We start from the raw sequence: 20,678 nt of genomic DNA, 5'->3' as shown, positions 1-20,678 counted from the left end.
AACGTCGCAGATGTGTGTTGTCACCGTGAGCATTAGTTCATGGGGTGACAGGCTATTAATTCTCTGGTTGCAGGAATGTGCTGTAGTGTGTTAATAGATGTAAAGGATGCAAGTAGTAGCCCTCCTGAAAGCAATGTTAGTGAGCATGTAAATGGGTCATCAGGAAGCTAAAGGTGTGTACAAGGAGCAACTGTGAACCTGACATTTTTGCGGAGTACGACGTTGGATGTATTTGGCGGTATGAGGGAAGAATGTGAACAAAGTTCCATTGCGGCATTTGACTTGAGGCAGGTTCGAGATTTTTTGAGAGCGCCACTAGTACAGTGCATATAACCGGACAGAGGTAACGATATAAGTTAATATATTTATTGTGATTTTTAGTTTTGTAATCGCCAGTGAGGACTGGTTGTGGTTTTCCTGTTCTTAGGGGTGTTCGGACCTGTCACAGATTGCTGTGGCAGGTGAGAGCGTTTCATGATTTTCTAATTGCAGATGCTGTAAGAGAATTGGCCTTTGATTGCCAGGATTAACTGCATTTTGTGGAAGGATTGTCTCCCAGCTAACATGTAAGCCTGTATAAATCTGTTATGCCAATTTGATGTAATTGTGCAACTGCTATAGGTAATGCTCCAAACTTGCTAGATTTATATCATTAAAATGATTTGGTTGGATATAGTGACTCCTTGCTACGCAGATGCAGCGGGGTGGGTGTGCGTGTTTGTGTGAGGTGTGTTGCAGGAGCAAGCAGGATTATGTTTTCTGCATGTCGGAACGTGAGACGGCAGGCAAAGGACGTGCGATAGGATGGCACCTGCTTTGTAGTAAGCTTACTCAGTCATTAATGTGTGCATCCACATATCTTCTGGTTACAGCCAAGTCATGTGATTGGGTGGAGTTAGAAGTAGTCTGCCCTTGTTACAGCGTGTGGCATATGTGGCATTTTCTGATTGCAGGTTAGCCAAATGACTTATGTAGCCTGGTGATTTTATATTGCACACTTTTGAGGCTCTGCGTGTGAGTCACAACAGGCACAGTATGTAATTATGTTTTGTAAAGGCAGTGGATAAAACATAGTGGGTTGTGACACTCGCTAAAAGTACCAAATGATGGGTGAATTAATTTTGCATTATGGTGAGTTTCTTTATTGATTGGTGAAATTGAGCACTGTTGATTTTTCTGTGATGGGGTGCGTGCATGTTTTCTCTTCAACAGGTATTTGGCGCAAGAAACTCTGCCCATAGTGAGAGACTTGAAGAGGTATCCAGTTTGTAATTTTGCAACAGTAATAATACACTTATTTTTGTGAGTCTAGTTGCTTGCTTTGATGTAAGGTAATAGTCTAGATAGTTACCCTTGGTTGACGTGGGGGCATTTAAATGTGGGATAAGCTGTTTGGTTCTTCTCGAGCAGGTACTGTGTGAAGAGTTGTGTACTGTGGCCTGTTAGGAATGGGTAACCAACTTTGAACAACTTGAAAGAGGAGTATTGTAGAGGGATTTTGAGCCAATCGTGAGGTAAGGGTTACATTGGCAACTTTGTGAGTATGTGGCTTTGTGTGTTTAATCAACGTCGCAGATGTGTGTTGTCACCGTGAGCATTAGTTCATGGGGTGACAGGCTATTAATTCTCTGGTTGCAGGAATGTGCTGTAGTGTGTTAATAGATGTAAAGGATGCAAGTAGTAGCCCTCCTGAAAGCAATGTTAGTGAGCATGTAAATGGGTCATCAGGAAGCTAAAGGTGTGTACAAGGAGCAACTGTGAACCTGACATTTTTGCGGAGTACGACGTTGGATGTATTTGGCGGTATGAGGGAAAAATGGGAACAAAGTTCCATTGCGGCATTTGACTTGAGGCAGGTTCGAGATTTTTTAGAGCGCCACTAGTGCAGTGCATATAACTGGACAGAGGTAACAATACAAGTTAATATATTTATTGTGATTTTTAGTTTTGGAATCGCCAGTGAGGACTGGTTGTGGTTTTTCTGTTCTTAGGGGTGTTTGGACCTGTCACAGATTGCTGTGGCAGGTGAGAGCGTTTCATGATTTTCTAATTGCAGATGCTGTAAGAGAATTAGCCCTTGATTGCCAGAATTAACTGCATCCGTGGGTGGATTGTCTCCCAGCGAACATGTAAGCCTGTATAAATTTGTTATGCCAATTTGATGTTATTGTGCAACTGCTATAGGTAATGCTCCAAACTTGCTAGATTTATATCATTAAAATGATTTGGTTGGGTATAGTGACTCCTTGCTATGCAGATGCAGCAGGGTGGGTGTGGGTGTTTGTGTGAGGTGTGTTGCAGGAGCGAGCAGGATTATGTTTTCTGCATGTCGGAACGTGAGACGGCAGGCGAAGGACGTGCGATAGGATGGCACCTGCTTTGTAGTAAGCTTACTCAGTCATTAATGTGTGCATCCACATATATTCTGGTTACAGCCGAGTCATGTGATAGGGTGGAGTTAGAAGTAGTCTGCCCTTGTTATAGCGTATGGCATATGTGGCATTTTCTGATTGCAGGTTAGCCAAATAACTTATGTAGCCTGGTGATTTTATATTGCACACTTTTGAGGCTCTGCGTGGGAGTCACAACAGGCACAGTATGTAATTATGTTTTGTAAAGGCAGTGGATAATACATAGTGGGTTGTGACACTCGCTAAGAGTGCCAAATGATTTGTGAAGCTAATTTTGAATTATGGGGAGTTTCTTTATTGATTGGTGAAATTGAGCACTGTTGATTTGTCTGCGATGGGGTGCGTGCATGTTTTCTCTTCAACAGGTATTTGGCGCAAGGAACTCTGCCCATACTGAGAGACTTGAAGAGGTATCCAGTTTGTAATTTTGCAACACTAATAAAACACTTACTTTTGTGAGTCTAGTTGCTTGCTTTGATGTAAGGTAATAAATATCCTAGACAGTTACTCTTGGTTGACGTGGGGGCATTTAAATGTGGGATAAGCTGTTTGGTTCCTCTCGAGCAGGTACTGTGTGAAGAGTTGTGTACTGTGGCCTGTTAGGAATGGGTAACCAACTTTGGACAACTTGAAAGAGGAGTATTGTAGAAGGATTTAGAGCCAATCGTGAGGTAAGAGTTACATTGGCAACTTTGTGAGTATGTGGCTTTGTGTGTTTAATCAACGTCGCAGATGTGTGTTGTCACCGTGAGCATTAGTTCATGGGGTGACATGCTATTAATTCTCTGGTTGCAGGAATATGCTGTAGTGTGTTAATAGATGTAAAGGATGCAAGTAGTAGCCCTCCTGAAAGCAATGTTAGTGAACATGTAAATGGGTCATCATGAAGCTAAAGGTGTGTACAATGAGCAACTGTGAACCTGACATTTTTGCGGAGTACGACGTTGGATGTATTTGGCGGTATGAGGGAAGAATGTGAACAAAGTTCCATTGCGGCATTTGACTTGAGGCAGGTTCGAGATTTTTTGAGAGCGCCACTAGTACAGTGCATATAACCGGACAGAGGTAACGATATAAGTTAATTTATTCATTGCGATTTTTAGTTTTGTAATCGCCAGTGAGGACTGGTTGTGGCTTTCCTGTTCTTAGGGGTGTTTGGACCTGTCACAGATTGCTGTGGCAGGTGAGAGCGTTTCATGATTTTCTAATTGCAGATGCTGTAAGAGAATTGGCCTTTGATTGCCAGGATTAACTGCATTTTGTGGAAGGATTGTCTCCCAGCTAACATGTAAGCCTGTATAAATCTGTTATGCCAATTTGATGTAATTGTGCAACTGCTATAGGTAATGCTCCAAACTTGCTAGATTTATATCATTAAAATGATTTGGTTGGGTATAGTGACTCCTTGCTATGCAGATGCAGCAGGGTGGGTGTGGGTGTTTGTGTGAGGTGTGTTTCAGGAGCAAGCAGGATTATGTTTTCTGCATGTCGGAACGTGAGACGGCAGCCGAAGGACGTGCGATAGGATGGCACCTGCTTTGTAGTAAGCTTACTCAGTCATTAATGTGTGCATCCACATATCTTCTGGTTACAGCCAAGTCATGTGATTGGGTGGAGTTAGAAGTAGTCTGCCCTTGTTACAGCGTGTGGCATATGTGGCATTTTCTGATTGCAGGTTAGCCAAATAACTTAAGTAGCCTGGTGATTGTATATTGCACACTTTTGAGGCTCTGCGTGGGAGTCACAACAGGCACAGTATGTAATTATGTTTTGTAAAGGCAGTGGATAATACATAGTGGGTTGTGACACTCGCTAAGAGTGCCAAATGATTTGTGAAGCTAATTTTGAATTATGGGGAGTTTCTTTATTGATTGGTGAAATTGAGCACTGTTGATTTGTCTGCGATGGGGTGCGTGCATGTTTTCTCTTCAACAGGTATTTGGCGCAAGGAACTCTGCCCATACTGAGAGACTTGAAAAGGTATCCAGTTTGTAATTTTGCAACACTAATAAAACACTTATTTTTGTGAGTCTAGTTGCTTGCTTTGATGTAAGGTAATAGTCTAGATAGTTACCCTTGGTTGACGTGGGGGCATTTAAATGTGAGATAAGCTGTTTGGTTCCTCTCGAGCAGGTACTGTGTGAAGAGTTGTGTACTGTGGCCCATTAGGAATGGGTAACCAACTTTGGACAACTTGAAAGAGGAGTATTGTAGAGGGATTTAGTACCAATCGTGAGGTAAGAGTTACATTGGCAACTTTGTGAGTATGTGGCTTTGTGTGTTTAATCAACGTCGCAGATGTGTGTTGTCACCATGAGCATTAGTTCATGGGGTGACAGGCTATTAATTCTCTGGTTGCAGAAATATGCTGTAGTGTGTTATTAGATGAAAAGGATGCAAGTAGTAGCCCTCCTGAAAGCAATGTTAGTGAACGTGTAAATGGGTCATCAGGAAGCTAAAGGTGTGTACAAGGAGCAACTGTGAACCTGACATTTTTGCGGAGTACGACGATGGATGTATTTGGCGGTATGAGGGAAGAATGGGAACAAAGTTCCATTGCAGCATTTGACTTGAGGCAGGTTCGAGATTTCTTGAGAGAGCTACTAGAACAGTGCATATAACCTGACAGAGGTAACAATATAAGTTAATATATTTATTGTGATTTTTAGTTTTGGAATCGCCAGTGAGGACTGGTTGTGGTTTTTCTGTTCTTAGGGGTGTTTGGACCTGTCACAGATTGCTGTGGCAGGTGAGAGCGTTTCATGAATTTCTAATTGCAGAAGCTGTAAGAGAGTTAGCCCTTGATTGCCAGAATTAACTGCATCCGTGGGTGGATTGTCTCCCAGCGAACATGTAAGCCTGTATAAATTTGTTATGCCAATTTGATGTAATTGTGCAACTGCTATAGGTAATGCTCCAAACTTGCTAGATTTATATCATTAAAATGATTTGGTTGGATATAGTGACTCCTTGCTATGCAGATGCAGCAGGGTGGGTGTGGGTGTTTGTGTGAGGTGTGTTGCAGGAGCAAGCAGGATTATGTTTTCTGCATGTCGGAACGTGAGACGGCAGCCGAAGGACGTGCGATAGGATGACAGCTGCTTTGTAGTAAGCTTACTCAGTCATTAATGTGTGCATCCACATATCTTCTGGTTACAGCCAAGTCATGTGATTGGGTGGAGTTAGAAGAAGTCAGCCCTTGTTATAGCGTATGGCATATGTGGCATTTTCTGATTGCATGTCTGCCAAATAACTTATGTAGCTTAGTGATTGTATATTGCACACTTTTGAGGCTTTACGTGGGAGTCACAACAGGCACAGTATGTAATTATGCTTTGTAAAGGCAGTGGATAATACATGGTTGGTTGTGACACTCGCTAAGAGTGCCAAATGATTTGTGAAGCTAATTTTGGATTATGGGGAGTTTCTTTATTGATTGGTGAAATTGAGCACTGTTGATTTGTCTGCGATGGGGTGCGTCCATGTTTTCTCTTTAACAGGTATTTGGCGCAAGGAACTCTGCCCATAGTGAGAGACTTGAAGAGGTATCCGGTTTGTAATTTTGCAACAGTAATAAAACACTTATTTTTGAGAGTCAAGTTGCTTTCTTTGATGTAAGGTAATAAATAGTCTAGACAGTTACCCTTGGTTGACGTGGGGGCATTTAAATGTGGGATAAGCTGTTTGGATCCTCTAGAGCAGGTACTGTGTGAAGAGTTGTGTACTGTGGCCTGTTAGGAATGGGTAACCAACTTTGGACAACTTGAAAGAGGAGTATTGTAGAGGGATTTAGAGCCAATCGTGAGGTAAGAGTTACATTGGCAACTTTGTGAGTATGTGGCTTTGTGTGTTTAATCAATATCGCAGATGTGAGTTGTCACCGTGAGCATTAGTTCATGGGGTGACAGGCTATTAATTCTCTGGTTGCAGGAATATGCTGTAGTGTGTTAATAGATGTAAAGGATGCAAGTAGTAGCCCTCCTGAAAGCAATGTTAGTGAGCATGTAAATGGGTCATCAGGAAGCTAAAGGTGTGTACAAGGAGCAACTGTGAACCTGACATTTTTGCGGAGTACGACGTTGGATGTATTTGGCGGTATGAGGGAAGAATGGGAAAAAAGTTCCATTGTGGCATTTGACTTGAGGCAGGTTCGAGATTTCTTGAGAGCGCTACTAGAACAGTGCATATAACCGGACAGAGGTAATGATATAAGTTAATTTATTCATTGATTGTGATTTTTAGTTTTGGAATCGCCAGTGAGGACTGGTTGTTGTTTTTCTGTCCTTAGGGGTGTTTGGACCTGTCACAGATTGCTGTGGCAGGTGAGAGCGTTTCATGATTTTCTAATTGCAGATGCTGTAAGAGAATTGGCCTTTGATTGCCAGGATTAACTGCATTTCGTGGAAGGATTGTCTCCCAGCGAACATGTAAGCCTGTATAAATCTGTTATGCCAATTTGATGTAATTGTGCAACTGCTATAGGTAATGCTCCAAACTTGCTAGATTTATATCATTAAAATGATTTGGTTGGATACAGTGACTCCTTGCTATGCAGATGCAGCAGGGTGGGTGTGGGTGTTTGTGTGAGGTGTGTTGCAGGAGCAAGCAGGATTATGTTTTCTGCATGTCGGAACGTGAGACGGCAGCCGAAGGACGTGCGATAGGATGGCAGCTGCTTTGTAGTAAGCTTACTCAGTCATTAATGTGTGCATCCACATATCTTCTGGTTACAGCCAAGTCATGTGATTGGGTGGAGTTTCCAGATCTTCGTGATCTGGACTCACAGTGAAGAACAACTGTAGAATTTCCTCTCCATCCTCAACTCCTTTGATTCCATGAGATTCACATGGTCCTACTCCATATCCAATGGCGTTAACCTTGACCTCCATCTGACCAATACACACTTCCGTCCAAATCAAACCCACCAACAAGCAACAGTACCTCTATTTTGACAGCTGCCACCCATTCCATATCAAGCGGTCGCTTCCCTACAGCTTAGGTCTTCGTGGCAAACGAATCTGCTCCAGTCGTAAATCCCTGAAACATTACACCAATAACCTGAAAACAACTTTCGCATCCCGCAGCTACTCTGCCGACCTGGTACAGAGGCAAATAACCAGAGGCACTTCCTCATCCCCTCAAACCCAGAACCTCCCACAGAACAACCCCAAAATTTCCCCATTTGTTACAGGATACTTTCCGGACTGGATCAGACTCTGAAAGGGGCTCTCCAGCAGGGATACGACCTCCTCAAATCCTGCATCCAATGAGATGCATCCTTTATGAAATCCTCCCCACTCTACCAAGAGTGTCTTTCCGCCGTCGACCTAACCTTCGTAACCTGTTGGTTCACCCCTGTGCAATCCCCAAATCACGTTCCCTAACCTATGGTTCCTGCCCTTGTAACTGTTGCCGCCTCTCATACCTCACCTGTCATTCAATAACGTCTTTGCCTTTGTACATCCGCCTCAACTGACGTTTCTGCTCAACCTATTTATATTTACATATGTCTGCCTGTGTCTGTATATGTGCGGATGGATATGTGTGTGCGAGTGTATTACCCCCCCCCCCCTCCTCCCAAGTTAAGTCTTTCCACTTCCGGGATTGGGATGACTCCTTACCCTCTCCCTTAAAACCCACATATTTTCGTCTTTCCCTCTCCTTCCCTTTTTCCTGAAGAAGCATCCTTAGGTTGCGAAAGCTCGATGTGTGTGTGTGTGTGTGTGTGTGTGTGTGTGTTATTGTCTCCTATCAACTTCCCAACGCCTTTGTTAGGTAAGTTACGCCATCTTAGTTTTTTATATATAATTCATGCAGCTGTGTTTTTGCAAGGTGATTGAATGTATGACTCATGCCTGGCTGGTATGGTGGCTTGTACTTTACTAACCACTGCACGATGTGGATTTAAAGTGCACCATTTTGCTTTTGACCATCTCGTCAGTTTGTTCACCCATGTCATGAATGGTTTTCTGTGGAAATCCCCGGATGTGTGCGTTTTTCCATTTGGAGAAAGCTTAAGACACCTGCTGAAGGACTGGTATCCTCCATACTCTACATGTGGGGCTTCTGTGGGTGCCTGCCCCATTTGCTTCAGGAATTTTTGAAAAGACCGAGTTTTCAAAGTAAGTATGGGTTCTGCCTTGTTGGGCACTTTTATCCAGCAAAATGGTGTGACTCGGGGTTCCGTACTGAGCATCATCCTCTTTGCTATCGCCATTAATCCTATAATCGCCTGTCTCCCACCGGCCATCATCTCCGGCTCCCTTTTAGTTGATGACCTTGCTATCTATTGCAGCTCTTCACAGACTTGTCTCATTGAGCAGCATTTTCAGCAGTGTCTTGATAGTCTTTTCTTATGGAACATCGACAGTGGCTTTCGTTATTCCACTGACAAAGTCAGTGCAATTGGTTTCTCCCATCATCTTTACATCTTGGGCCTGTTGCTCATTGAAACTACGAAATTCCTTGGGCTCCTGTTCGATAGGAAAAAACTCTTGGTTCTCCCATATGTCTTACCTGACAGCCCACTGTACGTGGTTCCTCAATGTCCTCAATGGTACTTTCTGGGGTGCTGATCAAACCATCCTTCCCTTTTTGTACTGGCCCCTTGTCCATTCAAAAATAAACTGTGCATGCTTTGTTTATGCATCTGCCCATCCATCCCTTTCACATTGCCTCAATACTGTTCACCTTCGTGGCCTCCGTTTGGCCACTGTCACCTTTTAAATTAGCCCAGTTGAGAGTCTGTATGCAGAAGCTGTCGAACTTTCAGTTGAGTGTCTGTATGCAGAAGCTGCTGAACTACTACTGTCCTGCCGCCATGACTTTCGCCTCAGTAGGTATGCGTGCCATTTGTCTGCTATGCATGATCACCTATCATATGCCCCCTTTTTCAATGACTCCTTGATTGCCAGTACGGGGCGCATCCCTGACAGGGAAAAAATGCTAAAACTTGTCTTGAAATCATGGAAATATCAGGGAATTTCAAGTGGGGAAACTTGTGGCAACCGTGATTTGGCTGGCATGCAGAACTCTGCCCATAGTGAGAGACTTGAAGAGCTGCCCGTTTGGTAAGTTTGTAACAGTAATAATATACTTAATTCTGTGAGTCTAGTTAGGTACTTTGTTGTAAGGTATTAGGCTAGATAGTTACCCTTGGTTGACATGGGGGCATTTAAATGTGGGATAAGCTATTTGGTTCCTCTCCAGCAGGTACCGTGTGGCGAGTTGTGCACTGTGGCTCTTAGGAATTCCTAATCAAAGTTGGCCAACTTGAAAGGAGAGTATGGTTGTGGGATTTAGAGCCAGCCATGAGGAAACGATTGCAATGCTGACTTTGTGAGTATGTGGTTTTGTGTGTTTAATGGACATCACAGATGGAACCATTTGTGCTTTGTCACCATGAGCATTACGTGACAGGCTATTTATTTTCTAGTTGCAGTGCACTATTAGATGCAAAGGGAGAAAGTATGAGCCTTCTTGAAGAGATGATACTGGACAAGTAAATGTGTCGTCAGGAAGCCAAAGTTGGTTATTAAGAGGAATTGCTAAATACGACATTTGCCCAGTATGACTATGGATTTATTTGACAGTATGAGAGATGTATGTGAACATATTTCCATAGGAATATTTGACTTGAGACATGATAAATTTCTTGCGAGTGCTACAAGAATGATAGGTGTGGCTGAGGAGAGGTAATGATGTAATGTTATTTATTTATTGTGACTTGAGATTTAGTTGCAGCATGGCCTACGAGAACTGGTTTTGGCTTTTCTGTCCTCAGTGGTGGTTTGGCCTGTCATGGACTGCTGCAAGGATGAATTTTTTTTTCTTTTTAATCACTATGCTCATATGATGTAACGAGTTTTATCACTAAAGGTAATCCCAAAATCTTGACATTTACTATTGCAATTGTTTGGCTGCATGTAGTCACTCCATGAGTGTGTGTGGTTTTTCATTTGTGTTCTGTGGTCTATTGCAGGAGAATGGAGGATTAAGTTTTTGTTCATCAGACTATAGTGCCTCTGCCCAAGTGTGTGCTATATCAGAAAAGTTTTTGTGTAATAAGTCTTTTAGGTCCTTAATATTTACAGTTATCAATTTTGGTGGAGATCACTACATCATGTTTTGAGTCGTCAGGCCTTTTATGCAGGTGGCAGTATGTGTTATTTTTTGATTGCAGGTGAGCCAGGTATCCTATGTAGCTACCTCATTGTGTTTTGAACTGCTTTGAGGCATTTTACACGAGCTGGAGTGACACTGTGTAATAAACTGTGTCACAAAAAGTTAATCACTTTTAATGGATGACAGAAACATCATTGAACTTTACATGTTGACAGTGTGTGTGTGATGTTATGTCAGTACTCATGTAGTGATGTTCCTGAGCATGATATGCCCTTTACGATTTTTTTTTCCTTCCAACTTATGTTCAAGAAAATATTTTTTGTGTTAATGAAAAACATCGTATAATGAATGACATTGCATATAGACATATAAAGACAGCTTTTAAAGTGCAAAAGAATTAGTTACAAAGTTTTGAAAATCACCAATAATAAAATCCTGAGTACACCCTTGCACTAGACTTGGATATTCTGAAACTTGAAGTCATTTTTTAGTTTCTCTGTTGCTATGAAGTCTAAACATATCTTCCACAACAGTTTCCTGTGAACATAAATCGTGGATGAGCTGGTTGGGGCTCAGTGAATCTCATGTCACTATGAGCAGCACTCAACTGACGAATTGTCACCTCTTTCAATCTCTTAATTAACATCACTTTCTGAGCCACGAAATTCAATTTCAAGCACAGGATCGTGTACTATTCCTTTTTTTGGAAGCAAGAAGAGTCTGATAGCACACGTTTTGTTCTCGGGTATCCAAAGTTGCACAAAGTAAAGGCAACTTCTAGTGGCAGTCTCAACCAGATTCTACAAATGTAGTACCTGATGCTGTCTAGCAGCCAAACATGTAACAATCAGTGTTGTTACAGAAATATGTTGGGTTTTATTTTTTTTGAAGGTATGTGCCCGTGTAATGTATAGTTGGGATTTTAAGTTTCTATCAGAATAATGAAAATGGGTTTGTTTTACATGCCTTACGAGTAAATGTATGATGTATCTGTGCTGTGGGTCGATTCTATAGTGCAAGGAAGAAAAAAAAAAAAGATTCGAGCAGTGATTAAGTACTTCTTAAAGAAAGTTACGAAAGCAAAGGAAATTCATGCCGATTTTTAAGAAAACTCTGAGGTACTTGGTCTTTTGTGTTCAGGAGTTCCTAAGTGGAAAAATAGAGCTTAAATTTGGTTGGGACAGCTGAGATGGCGAACCACTTGCTGTTGGGGTCAGGATGTCCCACAACATCGGAAATTAGTGCAAAAGTGCATAAAATTGTAATAGAAGATTTGCCAATTGAATGTGAAAGAAATTGCTGAGGCTGCAGGGATGTCATCTGAATGGACATATTACGTTTAACAGTGGCATTGGATTTGAGAAAATTATCTGCTTGTTGGGTGTCATGACTCTTAATGCAGACTTGGAAACATATCCGAATGGAAATGTCTGAACAGTATTTGACTGTTTTTCAGAGCAACCAAGAATATTTTTTGCAGTGGGTTGTGGCCACAGATGAAACTTGAGTCCATTACTATATACCACAGAGGCAAACCAACAATCAAAGCAATTGTTGATTCCCCACCACTGAAGAAAACAATGTCAATATGCACAGCCAGAAGGTCAAGGTATCTGTTCTCTGGAATGCAAAAAGGATTCTGCTTCTACATTATCTCCCAACTGGTGAAACAATTACAGGACAATACTATGCTAAGCTCCTGGACCAGCTACAGAAAAGATACATGGAAAAAAAAAAAAAACAGTGGCAAGGAAGAAAGTCATCTTTCATAGGATAGTCCGTGTCCATACAAAAGTGTCGTTGTCATGTCAAACTTACACTAAGATTAGATTTGTTGCCACACCTCCTGATTTGGCTCCATGGCTCCATCAGACTTCCATGTCTTCCCAAAATCAAAATTTTTCTTGTTGGATGGTGATTCTCATCAGATGTAGAACTGACAGCCGGCGTTGAAGGGCATTTTTCAGGCCTGGAGAAATCAAATTTTGGAGATGGGATAAAAGCATTGAAATGTCACTGGACCAAGGGCATTAGTGTAGTGGGAGACTGCCTTGAAAAATAAAAAAATTTTCACTGAAGTAAGTGATTTCTTTCTATTTCAATTCAGGAACTTATCAAATAGCCCTTGTAGCTGACAGTATGAGCACAGTCATTAGTATGACGCGGCACCTTCCCTCTCCCTACCCCAATGTCCTGAATGCATGCACTGATTGTTGGAAGAGCTTAGCAAACCTGTCAAATATTCTTCTGAGGCAAGCTATTCAAGACTGTAGTGACTGGTCCATGACATCCTGGATAGTGGCTCTGGCACAGAATTAACGTTAAAGAGACATATCAGGGACAGATTTTGCAACCTTGCTGGCCACAGGAGTAAAACATCATGCAGACATTCTGAAGCAAATGCCATGTGTGGACAGCCATTTTTATGTTGAAAAGTGGTACTCTTACATAAGAGGTAACACATGAGGATACAGGATGTCTGTGACATACAGTTGTGCTATCAGAAGTTCCATCAGTCACACCTATTGGCTCGTTGCAGCATGACAAAAGGAGTAACACCACAGTGCTTATCCAAATCATTGGAAGAATTGAACCTCTCTATAAGTCGTCAACATACTTGTCAATGTTCATCATCTAGGGTAGTGCAGAACCGCGATTTATTGTGAACACACTGAGAGACATTCATCAGCAGTCCTTGCTTCTCGGGCAAGATTTTAACTCCAAATAGTTCCCTAGTCTGACTGCTGATAGTCTGCTATCAGTGTTGCAGTTTAACATTGAATGTTGCAAAATCCGTTACTTGTTCTTAGATGGCAGTTGCAGATGTGAGGGGGTTAAGTTGTACATGGTGCACAATACAGTGATCCTCCTTTGTAGCGGTCAGGTGGTGTCAACTGGAAACTTGCTGAAGAATTGCCTGCCCTCATGTTCCCATGCAGTCCAACATTGGGCCATTGCTGCATCCAAATGCCCCACAAATCTATATTGCACAATTCAACCTGCCAGCCAAATGGAGACCCGCCCAACCAAACTATGTTGTGCTGTTAATTGTCTCGCATGAGTATGCAGCATCACTGTGTCCTTCACAGTGACAATATCTAACGCTGTTCGTGCCTTTTATAGACTATGAGGCCTGGTAACAACACTAGGTGCGAGGTCCGGACCATAAGGTAGGTGGGGCATGACAGTCCAAACAAAGTTTGTCAAAAGTTCGTTAGTTTGATGGGAGACATGAGGTCAGGCGTGATCGTGAAGCAGCATTACACCTGTCAGTCATCATCGTCTCCGGCAGTTTTCAATAGCTCACCTGAGTTTTTGTTGTATTTCGCAATAACTGTCTGGGTTGATAGTTGTCCCAGTTTCCATGAAATTAATAACATGATCCCAAAACATAGCGGCCATGACTTTGCCAAGAGACAGAGTTTTTGAACTTCTTTGCGACTGGTGATCCTTAGTGCCACCATTGTTTGGATTTTTCGTCTCGCGTAACAGTGGAGCCCAACAATCCTTCCTTATCTTCTCGACATTTAAACTGGCAAGCACAATGAAGGCATTTCTCCTTGTGTTCTACTGTCAGTTCGCATCAGGCACAGCATTTGGGATAACCCAATTTTTCCCTCAAAGCTCTTTCAGCTGTACCGTAAGATCTCCCAGGAATCCAAGCAACAAGTTCGCGGACGGTGAGTCTCCTATTTTGAAGCACTTAACATTGGACCATCTTGATACCCGCCACCGAAACTGAAGGTCTTTCACTTCCTTCATCATGGACCTCTTTCTGACCAGCACTAAACTCCCTGCACCATTTTTAGAGGTGTTGAACGAACATTCACTTGTCGCAATACTTTTGTGTCAGCTGCAATGAATATCCATGGAGTCCCTTTCGCAAGCAGAAACTGAATTACGGAACGAATCTCGCACTTGACGGGATCAACAGTGGGCTTCTCCATTGTGGGCAGCTGCTGAGCCAATACTGAGTGGTACAGCAAAGTGTGGCCGGGCAGAATCGAGAGGGGGGAAACAGCCACGCACAACGGTGTTGATGGGTTTCGCCCAGCACCTTCCTGCGTGGCTGGAGCTCTTTTGGAACTTTACTTCTGGATCAACCTTTGTAGTTAGGTTTGACTCTAGAGTCAGTTGTTCATGGGATATGTCTGCATGTCAAATTGTAACACCTCAGCCCATATGTGTGCGTTAATGTGACAGTTTCTTTGTAGTAAATCTTTTCAGTCCTTATTGTATACAGTACAAACCCATAGTTAGCTGACATGCTCACAGCAAGTCGTATTTGTAACAATATGTGTTTGGCCTTTGCACTGTATATTGTACTTGTCATAGCTAGTTCAACTTCTCAATGGAGTTTGAAATATACCATGAATGTTTGGATGCCACAGCACTTCTTATTTTTAATAGAAGTTTAATATGTACAGGAAATTGTAATATGATTTAAGCTTTTGTTTCGTAAAGTTGATCTCACGTCACTTAGATGAATAATGTTCGCACTTAAAAACCAAAGTTATGCCTGTTGCCCCATGATTATTAAAATTGTAAAATCAGTTTGGTTGTAATATGATGGACTATAGTCACTAGTTTTCTAAGAGAACAGGTATTAAAATGTAGTTCATACACAGAAGTGCCAGAAGTGAGGAAGGTAAGTGCCTAACCATGGAGAGTGAAATTTTATATTCTGTTTGTGTGTCTTATTGTTGGTATAAAATGTGTGTGAGTTATTGAGATTTTATTTCTTGAATGCTGGAATTTTTGTTATGTGCTCCTTTTTTATCTCCACACATTTGAGTTGCACAACTGAGGACATTGTTTGAGAGAGCATGAACTGCTAATTCCTTTTAGGTTGTGCCACAAGCAAATAACACTTCTGAGAAGAGAGACTTCAGCAGGTCACTCTGATTTATAGATTTCTTTATGTCTTAAGTTGAACTCCAGTTGGGAGTCCTCTCTTGAATGATTTTACCTAAAAGACAAATGTTGTTTACCCTGTTTATTGATAGCGTCCATAAGTGCTATACTGGTTTTCCTTTTTATGTCATCAATATCTGTAGGTTGTCATCAGTTGCTAATTTGACAGGTAATTATTCAGAGTTAACTTCAGGCAGATTGGTTGTTTGTTAATAGCAACATTGTTGCAAATGCTAAGGCCAAGAAAATGCCTCATTCAAAGTGTGGCTCCTCTTACCGTGTATGTATCAGTTTCATTGCTGATATAGCCCTTTTACATTAATGGGACGTAGCCAAGGCAGATTGCTCTAGGTATGGCGATACATTGCCAGTAATGCGTCTACTTTATGCTTCACCCCACTCTTTATCTTTGAAATATTTGAAACTATTACAACAGTATTCCACTAGTACATTTCAGAGACTATATTTTACTGTAGGCACTGTAATGTTAATAATTAGTATAAGAATATTGTTTCTCTCTTTTATACTTTAAGGAAATATGTTGTTCACTGCTTGTGAGCTTCCTGTGTGGCTCTAAGGTTAGAGAGGGTAGGGGATTTTGCATTAACTATTGTATATGACCTAATAAACATATGACACTGCTGTAACAAGGAATGACCTACTTTGCATTCAGCTCCCAATTTGTAAAATGGCTGCCTTAAGTTAAGCAGATGTTCAATACCAGATGCTATTGGTGTAAAATGTACTGTATCACATATCTGTAGAAGAAACAAATATATTGCAGAATGCTGTGAAAAGTATGCACAATAACCTACAGAATTTCTGTGTTAATATAACTAAAGCAAAAGTTTATTTGCAGGTTCCTGTATTATGTCCTGAAAGAATATCTTGTGGGTGACAGAAATAGTCCCAGTTCCATTTTTTGTCGTGGTGTGTCATTTAACATGTTGAAAACAACTGTCCATATTGCCTTTTAATCAAAGCTGTAACATTTGTAACACTGTCTTCAGTTGTTATTGTTGATATTTTACTGTGTTTGGAAATTGTACCTCCATGCCTTATGGAAATAACTTCATTAATGTTAATTAAGCTTTATTTGTTAGTAATTAATTTTAAATGTGTAATTTTGTCATTTGCTACTCTTGTTCATTATCAGGTTACATGTGTGTGAAACTTTGTAGATTACATTAAAGATATGTCTGAAGAAAAGTTAAAGCAATAAATATTTTTAGTAATTGTATGATTCTTGGTTTTTATATTGAATGGACTCATATGTACCGAAATAGTTTTATCATTCCTTTGACAAACTGTCAGCTGTGAAATCATACTACTAAGTTTATGGGGGATTGATCATGTAGACACATTAGTAATTTGGGGAGGGAGTAATTATTTAGTTTTTAGTTGTCCTCGTCTTATTACCCTTTTACTTTGCAGAAGACTTCATTGTGAATTAAACTTTAATTATTGCTGTACAGTAGTCCAAAGACGGTTTTCTCCAGCTGCCCATACTACTCTATACAGTGCAATGCTCTCTTCATCTATGCTAATTACTGATCCACCAACCAGCTTGCTATAGTCAGGAAATCTGTATAACTGTCAAAATACACAGGTGACAAAAATCATTGCATACTTCCTAATACTTTGTTGCCCCTCCTTTTGTCCAGTGTAGTGCAGCAACTCGACATGGCATGGACTCAACAATCGTTGGAAGTCCCCTGCAGAAATATTGAGCCACGCTGCCCCTCTATAGCTGTCCATAATTGTGAAAGTGTTGCTAGTGTGGGATTTTGTGTGGGAACTGAGCCCTTGATTATGTCCCATAAATGTTCTGTGGAATTCATGTCAGGCTATGGGGGTGGCCAGATCATTCAATTGAGGCCTGGTCACATTGTCATCCATAGAAGTTCCATAGTTTGTGAATATGAAGTCCACGAATGGCTGCAAATGCTCTCTGCAAGTAACCAAGCATAAACATTTCCAGTCAAAGATCAGCCCACACCATTATGAAGCTACCACCAGCTTACAGAGTGCCTTGTTGACAACTGGGATCCATGGCTATGTGGGATCAGCACCAACCTTAAATCTTACCATCAGCTCTTACCCATTGAATGGGGATTCATCTGACCAGGGTCCATCAGATAAGGTCATGAGTCCACGAGAGACGCTGATGTAGTGCTGTTAACGGAGGCACTTGGGATGTAGTGCTGTTAACGGAGGCACTTGGGATGTAGTGCTGTTAACGGAGGCACTTGGGATGTAGTGCTGTTAACGGAGGCACTTGGGATGTAGTGCTGTTAACGGAGGCACTTGGGATGTAGTGCTGTTAACGGAGGCACTTGGGATGTAGTGCTGTTAACGGAGGCACTTGGGATGTAGTGCTGTTAACGGAGGCACTTGGGATGTAGTGCTGTTAACGGAGGCACTTGGGATGTAGTGCTGTTAACGGAGGCACTTGGGATGTAGTGCTGTTAACGGAGGCACTTGGGATGTAGTGCTGTTAACGGAGGCACTTGGGATGTAGTGCTGTTAACGGAGGCACTTGGGATGTAGTGCTGTTAACGGAGGCACTTGGGATGTAGTGCTGTTAACGGAGGCACTTGGGATGTAGTGCTGTTAACGGAGGCACTTGGGATGTAGTGCTGTTAACGGAGGCACTTGGGATGTAGTGCTGTTAACGGAGGCACTTGGGATGTAGTGCTGTTAACGGAGGCACTTGGGATGTAGTGCTGTTAACGGAGGCACTTGGGATGTAGTGCTGTTAACGGAGGCACTTGGGATGTAGTGCTGTTAACGGAGGCACTTGGGATGTAGTGCTGTTAACGGAGGCACTTGGGTCAGTCGTCTGCTGCCATAGCCCATTAATGCCAAATTTCACCACACCTTCCTAACAGATATGTTCTTCATATGTCTCATATTTATTTCTGCAGTTATTTCAAGCAGTGTTGCTTGATGTGTTAGCACTGACAATTCTATGCAAACACAATTGCTCTTAGTCATTAAGTGAAGGCTGTCTGCCACTGCATTGTCAAATCTAGGAATATCGAATTTCCTTAATTTCTGGTATGGAATGACCCTGTATGTCCAACTACCTCTGCCGCACAGCCATAATCATGACTGAAATCTTTTGACATGAATCACCTGAGTACAAATGACAGCCCTGCCAATGCACTACCCTTTTCTATCTTGTGTATGCGATACTACTGCTATTTGGATATGTGCATATAACTACCCCATGACTTTTTTCACCTCAGTATACGTACAAGAACATAAAGCAACCATATATTATGAAGTAGCTATTGCCTCTCTGTGAGCCTTCACATATATTGTTCTCATTTACATGCTTAATTTCAAATTAAAAACTACTTATGCAGTAAATTATTTTAAATAAATTAAAAATAATTAGTCATCCAGTATCAAAGAAACATAAAACAACTTAAAAAGAAAACTCCAAACACTTGTTTTCCATAAAAAAAATAAAAATCGACATTTAAAGGTCAATTTACACTGGCTATCACATTCTACAATGCATTTCAAAAGTGGTACCCACATTGGCCGTCCTGTCCCATCGCAGCACCATCAAGGTTTTGTCGGGATCAATACAGTTGGGCAGATGCAGTATTTCTTGATTCACAAAAAGCAATTGATTCAGTACCACACCACTTACTGTCAAAAGTACTATCATCCAGGATATCAAGTGAAATTTAGGACTGGATTGAGGATTTTTTTTTTTTGGTAGGGAGGAAGCAGTATGTTATCTAGGATGGAGAGTTGTCAGCAGATGTAGAATTAGCTTCAGGTGTGTCCCAGGGAAGTGTGTTGGGATCCTTGCTCTTAATGACCTTTCAGACAATAGTAAAATTGAGCTTTCTGCAGATGATGCAGTTATCTATAATGCAGTACTGTCCAAAAGAGGCTGCATAAATATGCAGTAAGATCTTGATAAGATTTCAAATGAATGAAAAGACTGCATAAATGTAAAATTGTGCATTTAAAAAGGCAACCTGTACCCTGATCACAGTATCAATGAGTCACTGTTGGACTCAGCCAACTCGCACAAGTATGTGGGTGTAACACTTTGTGGGGGATATAAACTGGAATGATAACATAGGTTTTGCCGTGGGTAAAGCAGGGTTCATTGGTAGAATACTGGAGAAGTGCAATCAGTCTACAAAGGAGAGAGCTTATACATCACCTGTGTGACCACTTCTAGAATATTGCTGTATTGTATAGGACCTGAACCACACAGGACTAACATTGAACTTGTACAGAGATGGGTAGCCCGAATGATTACAGGTTTTTTTGATCCGTGACAGAGAAATACTGAAGGAACTGAACTGACAGACACTCGACAAAAGTAAACTATCCTAAAAGTTCATCAACAGAGTTTCAAGAACCGGATTTAAATGATTGCAGTAGGAATATATTACAATCCACTATGTATTGCTCACAAAGGGATTATGAGGATAAGATTAGAATAATTACTGCATGGACAGAAGCATTCAATCAATCATTCTTCCTGCACTCCAGATGTGAATGAAATGGGAAGAAACCCTAATAAATGGTACAATGTGACATACCATCTGCCATGAACCTGACTATGTTTTGCAGAGTACAGATTTAGAAGAAAGTTTTGGCAGCTGATTTCAACCATCTGTTGTTAATCTCTCATGATCCCCAACCTCATTTCCTCCCGATGCATGAGCATGCACATATCTTCATATTTTGTTTTGTTATTGCTGAAGTGAGTTTTTTTTTGTTATAAATTGTTTCATGTCATTATTTCTTTTGTTAAAATTTAAGATTAATTGAAGCAGCAAGGCAACAGTCTGAATTGTACGACAAGCATACTAAATTACCTGCCCTCTACTACATTAATAAAGTGGGTATTTATACGTACTTGTACTGTATTTGATATTTTACAATGAAAAGGAATGCAATATGGCTGCAGCTTGAACTGAAAAAAATACTGCGAGTAGAATCAGATCAATTAGTTGGTGGAATTTTTTTGTATGTTGTCAGACATTAGTAGCGTTTCATACAGAAATGGGCTGAAACCTTCAGACACCGCAAGTTGTTTGTTAAAATGTATTTTTGTGGCAGGCTTATTTGTTGTTAAACAGTTCTCTGGATTGTATGAAGCAGTTTTGTAAGCATCTGTGGGCAATGTTCGTGTGGTTTCACTAGCTACCACCAGTACAAATAACGCACTTGGAATATTAAAAGTCACAA

At 41.2% G+C, this 20,678-nt stretch overlaps 1 long non-coding RNA gene across 5 annotated transcripts in view; it reads left to right on the top strand.

Moving 5' to 3' along the window:
• Positions 1 to 16,689, top strand: part of LOC126352618 (uncharacterized) — a 133,343-nt gene extending 116,654 nt beyond the window's left edge. For 4 of the 5 annotated variants that reach the window (XR_007565190.1, XR_007565193.1, XR_007565189.1 and 1 more), the window contains 4 exons: positions 4,466 to 9,749; positions 9,847 to 10,105; positions 10,195 to 10,289; positions 16,309 to 16,689. This is a non-coding gene — a long non-coding RNA (uncharacterized LOC126352618). Of the gene's footprint in view, positions 1 to 4,465; positions 9,750 to 9,846; positions 10,106 to 10,194; positions 10,290 to 10,392; positions 10,594 to 16,308 lie in introns of all 5 variants that reach the window. The other variant, XR_007565192.1, reaches the window with a different exon arrangement.
• The last annotated feature ends 3,989 nt before the right edge of the window (positions 16,690 to 20,678 follow it).

The sequence above is a fragment of the Schistocerca gregaria genome, chromosome 1 (genome assembly GCF_023897955.1).
Source record: "Schistocerca gregaria isolate iqSchGreg1 chromosome 1, iqSchGreg1.2, whole genome shotgun sequence".
Classification (NCBI taxonomy): Eukaryota; Metazoa; Arthropoda; class Insecta; order Orthoptera; family Acrididae; genus Schistocerca; species Schistocerca gregaria.
This window is presented reverse-complemented; position numbering and strand designations above follow the sequence as displayed.